The sequence below is a fragment of the Symsagittifera roscoffensis genome, chromosome 5 (genome assembly GCF_963678635.1).
Source record: "Symsagittifera roscoffensis chromosome 5, txSymRosc1.1, whole genome shotgun sequence".
In the NCBI taxonomy this organism is placed as follows: Eukaryota; Metazoa; Xenacoelomorpha; order Acoela; family Convolutidae; genus Symsagittifera; species Symsagittifera roscoffensis.
The window spans coordinates 3,831,678-3,837,677 of NC_087066.1; positions in this window are offsets into that span (position 1 = coordinate 3,831,678).

A 6,000-nucleotide genomic window follows, 5' to 3' on the forward strand; every position below is an offset into this window, starting at 1 on the left:
TTATGATTTCTTGAACTTCGTTTTCCTGAAGTTGCTTTTCCGTCCTGAAGTAGATGTGCGGGTGTCTGTAAACATAATTGCGGAGGACTGGTTCATATAAAAGAGTGTTTTATAGGAAATCAGAATTTAATAGAATTTATATAATATAAATAGCTATATTAACGTGGAAGGATAAGTTTTTTTAAGTTTCCCTCCAACCTGGCTATAAGTTGGTGGTTTTTTGTTTTTAATTTGTGAAACTATTTCATGTATGTGGCTACGTTGGATTTGCTCAGTGTATTCATCCAACTGAGGGGTTTGCATTTTTGCAGTTTAATATTTTGCGACACATTTTGTTGTACAGTGAAGGATCGTGGTGAAGCCTGTGTTGTAGTAGGTGCCGTAGTAGTGGAAGTAATATAGGGTACTTTATAGTTTCTATCTTAGAAAGTATATGTATATTTCGCTGAGAAATATTATATTAGAAAAGAAGTTAGTATGAGTTTATTGCAAGTTGCCTTTTGACTCAATGTTTATTTTAAGGATGAGAGTAGAGATGCTTCTACTGAGAATGGATGGACTTTTATAGAGAAGGGTTGGGGTGTTTGAAAAGAGTGGTTTTGGTGTTTTGTGAGGATGTGTTTGAATGAATTCCAGTAGTTTTTAGCTTCTGTTATACTCAAATGGGAAATCTCTCAATTTGTCGCATCAAATGAGAAGTTACTGGTTTACCCTGCTAACCAAGCGAGGTAAAAATTAATCAACCGAAGCTACTCTTTTTCAATTTCATGAAGTTGGTTCAATTGGTTTTATTGTCGGTAGCAGATGTTATTGCAGACCTAAGTTGAGTCAGGCTTGAATGAATATAAATACAACGGTTACACTTGTAGATCAAATAAAAATTCACTCAAACAAATGATCAAATTTTAAAATTAAATAAATCAAAAATGTTTTTTTTTTCTCAAAAACTTGAATTTAAGTTCATTATTATCATTCCTTGGATATCTTTTTTTTGAAGTTTCCTTTTCGTCCTGAATTGTATTATGTGGGTGTCCGTATGCGTAATTGGGGAGGACTGATTCATATAAAAAGATGTTTTGTTTTATTAGAAATCAAAAATTGTTGAAAAGACAAAATTAGTAGCTATACTACATAGCTAAATAAAATGAAAGAATAAGTTTTTTACAATTTTGCTTCTTCTGTTTTTAATTTGTTAATTTGCTTTTTTAGCTCCCAGATTTGATGGATTTTATGCAAATGGCTACGTTGGATTTGCTCAGTGTCTTCATCCAACTGGGGGGTTTGTAACTTTGCAGTAATTATTTTGCGGGGACATATATTTTTTGATACCAGAGAAGGAAATTGGTTATTGAGTACATTTTCTTAATAGGATGGTAGGCTTCTAATTTGAAGCGAGTGATTAACGAACTCAAAACAAAATTGAGATCCATATCGAAGCCAGGATTAGTGTTGGAATTTATATGCCGTTCCCGATCTAACTTGAGGTTATTTGCCTTTTGAGGTTATCGCTGATTCAAAACCTTAGTTTTCTTTTGTTAAAATTTTAGAATTTTTCTGGACTGAAAGCAAAATCTGAAACCTAAACCTATGGTAGCTGAAGTTGATTTTATTATCTTCAAGTTATTATCTTTTATTATCTTGATTTGAAAGACGTTCTCGATCTAACTGAATATGCAACTGGGTATTTATTTCAGTGGGGTGTAAGGGCTGTCGCCCAGTGGTCATAGGATGTTGAGAAACTGATACCGGAGTATTTGCCGTTAGTATCCTATATGGTCTTACTATCTAGATTCGTTTCTCAATTCGAAAGTTTGTGGGAACCAGGGTATTTTGACATTAGGAGGTGAAACTTTTAGGGGTGGTGGCTGTGGTGCTGTAGCTATTGAGACAGCTGAAGTTGTGTGAAGTCGTGGTACAACGAAGGATCGTGTTGAGGCCGGCGTTGCAGTAGGGCTGTTGTAGGGGAAGAAATTGATGGCTGAGTCGAAGTTGAAAGCTGCGAGTCCAATGGATCGGTTGGTGGTAGTAGGGAGAGAAGATCCTCAAAACTTCTCAAGTCGTCGTCAAGTGTTGAGTCGAAAATTGGTGGATCCGCTGGTATATCCTTTAAAAAGTAGGCAATTTTTTTGGACTGGGTTCGTTGGTTGATCCAAGTTTTGATTTCGTCGATCAAAACATGGATATTGGATGTGAGGACACATGCAATCATGGTTGATATTATCAACTTCCTCTAAAAGAGGTGCTTGTATTTTTGATCACATTATTCTTCTAATTTTTCAGCTTGCTCATCTTGAGTGAAACTCGAGGTCACTATAGAAGTGAAAAAAAGTTATACGGGGCGGCAAGCAAAATTTTGGCACAATGTAGTGAGCTGCCGGTAATTTTGTGAATATGCGAGGTTTTTACTATGAATACTAGACAATCTAGTATGAGTTTCACAAAGAGAAAAGAGGCGAAGACTGTTCCGCATTTTTGTAAATAGTACTGTATTTTCCCGAATATACGGGGGGTTTGCATTTTTGCAGTTTAATATTTTGCGTTAACATTTTGTGGTACATTGAAGGATTGTGGTGAAGCCTGTGTTGTAGTAGGTGCCGTAGTAGTGGAGGTAAAATAGGGTCCTTTCTATTTTCTATCTTAGAAAGTATGTCTATAATTCGCTGAGAAATGTTTTATTAGGAGAGAAGTTAGTATGAATTCATTGCAAGTTGCCTTTTGACTCAATATTTATTTTAAGGATGAGATTGAGGAAATTTTTACTGAGAATGGATAGTCTTTTATAGAGAAGGGTTGGGGTGGTTGAAGAGAGTGGTGTTGGTATTTTATGAGGATGTGTTAGAATGAATTCCAGTAGTTTTCAGCTTCAATTTATACCCAAATGGGAAATCACCCAATTTGTTGTATCAAACGAGAAGTTACTAGTTTACCCTGCTAGTCAAACGAGGTAAAAATTAATCAACCGAAGCTTTCTTCGTTCAATTTCATGAAGTTTGTTCAACTGGTTTTTTACTATCCGTAGCAGATGTTATTGTAGACCTAATTTGAGTGAGGCTTGAATGAATATGAATACAACGGTTACACAGATAAATCAAACAAAGTTTACGTAATCAAATGATTAAATTATAAGTTTAAATACACCAAAATTGTTTTGTTTCTCAAAAACTTGAAGTTAAGTTCATTATTATCATTCCTTGAATATCGTTTTTCTCGAAGTTTCCTTTTCGTCCTGAAATGTATGAAGTGGGTGTCCTTATGCGTAATTGGGGAGGACTGGTTCATAAAAAAAGTATGTATTTTTTTTTAAATTTCAAAATTTGTTGAAAAGACAAAATTATTAGCTATACTAGATAGCTATCTAAAATGAAAGGATAAGTTTTTATGATGTTTCTTCCAACAAGGCTATTGAAAAACATATAGTCCAATTTGGTTCCTATTTGAGCTTCATAGTCAACTTGACTAGTTATGAATTTAAGTGGCGGCAAATCTTCACATGTTGTTATAAATTCAAATACATCAAATTGTTTTCTTCTTTCAAAAGTTTGAATTTAAGTTCAATATTATGATTCTTTGGACGTCTTTTTCTTGAAGTTGCTTTTCCGTCCTGAAGTAGATGAGTGGGTGTCTGTAAACGTATGTGGGGAGGACTGGTTCATATAAAAGGGTGTATTATTTTTCCGTGTCATATTGAAAATCAGAATTGCTGAAAAGACAAATTAGTAGCTATACTACAAGCTATATTAACATGGTAGGATGAGTTGGTGGTTTTTGTTTTTAATTTGTGAAACTATTTCACGTATATGGCTACGTTGGATTTGCTCAGTATGTTCATTCAACTGGGGGTTTTTAATGTTGCAGTTGGATATTTTGCGGGGACATATAATTTTTGATACCCAAGAAGGGAATTGGTTATTGAGTACATTTTCTTAGTGGTAGGCTTCTAACTTGAAGCGGCTGATGATTAACAGACTCAAAATATAATTGAGATCCGTATCGAAGGCAGGATTAGTGTTGGAATTTGTATGCCGTTCTCGATCTAACTGAATATATAACTTGTTATTTATTTCAGTGGTGTGTAAGGGCTGTCGCCCAATAGTCATAGGATGTTGAGAAACTGATACCGGCGTTTTTGCTGTTAGAATCCTATATGGTCTTACTATCTAGGTTCGTTTCTCAATTCGAAAAATTATGGGAACCTAGGGTATTTTGAAATTAGGAGGTGAAACTTTTACGGGTGGTGGCTGTGGTGCTGTAGCTATTGAGACAGCTGAAGTTGCGAGGTCGTGGTACAACGAAGGATCGTGTTGAGGCCGGCGATGCAGTAGGGGCCGTTGTAGTGGAAGTAGTTGGCGGCTGAGTCGGTGTTGAAAGCTGCGGGTCCAGTGGATCGGTTGGTAGTTGTAGGGAAAGAAGATCCTCAAAACTTCTCAAGTCGTCGTCAAGTGTTGAGTCGAAAGTTGGTGAATCCCGCTTTTATATCCTAGAAAAAGTAAACTTTTTTTTTTCAGACTGGGTTTCTTGGGTGATCCAAGTTTTGATTTGGTCTATCAAAACATGTTAATTGGATTTGAGGATACATGCGATCATGGTTGATATTATCAACTTCCTCTAAAAGAGGTGCTTGTATTTTTTGATCACATTCTTCTTCTAATTTTACAGTTTGCTCATCTTGAGTAAAATTCGAGGTCATTATAGAAGTGGAAAGTATGTTATAAGAGGCGGCAGGCAATACTTTGCCAAAATGTAGTGAGCGGCCGGTAATTTTGTGAATATGCAAGGTTTTTATTATGAATACTAGACAATCTAGTATGAATTTCACAAAAAGAAATGAGGCAAAGACTATTTCGCTTTTTTCTAAATAGTATTGTTTTTTTCCCGAATATACGGTTCTATTCGTTTTTCCAAAAGTCTAGAGAAATGAGATCATCGAAATATATTGTTTGAGAGGAGCCTAGCGAGCTATATGAGTCTGACAAAAAAGAAATTTCTGAGCGTTTAGAAAGGACCTGGACACTTTGATCAGATGCTAAATAATGCTTAAATTATTGAACAACTTCTTTCGGTTTGAAGAGATATGGTCCTGTTACCCTTGTGATTTGGGTTGTTAATTCAATCCAGGACTTGTCATCATCAACATCTAATTGAAAAAGATTTAAATGTTTGTCGGAACAGTCTTGTAGATCTGCCAATTGAAAGATTTGTCGCGTAATTGGATCGACAAATCGAATATTTCCTTATACATAATGGGAATGCGATTATAGCCTTGATCCATTAATTGCAAAGGTAAAAAAACTTTTGGACAAAGGTAGAGCCAGGCAACATTGCCATTGGTCTCTAAGAACATAAAAGGGTTCTGAGTTAAATTGTAGCCCGCCACACGTGGGCTTTCAAGTGAAAGCATTAAAATATTTAAGATTGAGGAGCGTTCTAGCTCACATTGATTTTTTAGAAGGGCTAATTCGGCTGTTCTAAGCATGTAGAAGCTATAGAAAAGAATATAGTCCAATTTGGTTTCTATTTGAGCTTCATAGTCAATTTGAATAGTTAGGAATCTAAGTGGCGGCAAATCTTCACATGTTGTTATAAATTCAAATACATCAATATGTTTTTTTCTTTCAACCTAATCAAGCGAGGTAAAAGTTAATCAACCGAAGCTTTCTTCGTTCAATTTCATGAAGTTTGTTCAACTGGTTTTTTACTATCCGTAGCAGATGTTATTGTAGACCTAATTTGAGTGAGGCTTGAATGAATATGAATACAACGGTTACACAGATAAATCAAACAAAGTTTACGTAATCAAATGATTAAATTATAAGTTTAAATACACCAAAATTGTTTTGTTTCTCAAAAACTTGAAGTTAAGTTCATTATTATCATTCCTTGAATATCGTTTTTCTCGAAGTTTCCTTTTCGTCCTGAAATGTATGAAGTGGGTGTCCTTATGCGTAATTGGGGAGGACTGGTTCATAAAAAAAGTATGTATTTTTTTTTAAATTTCAAAAT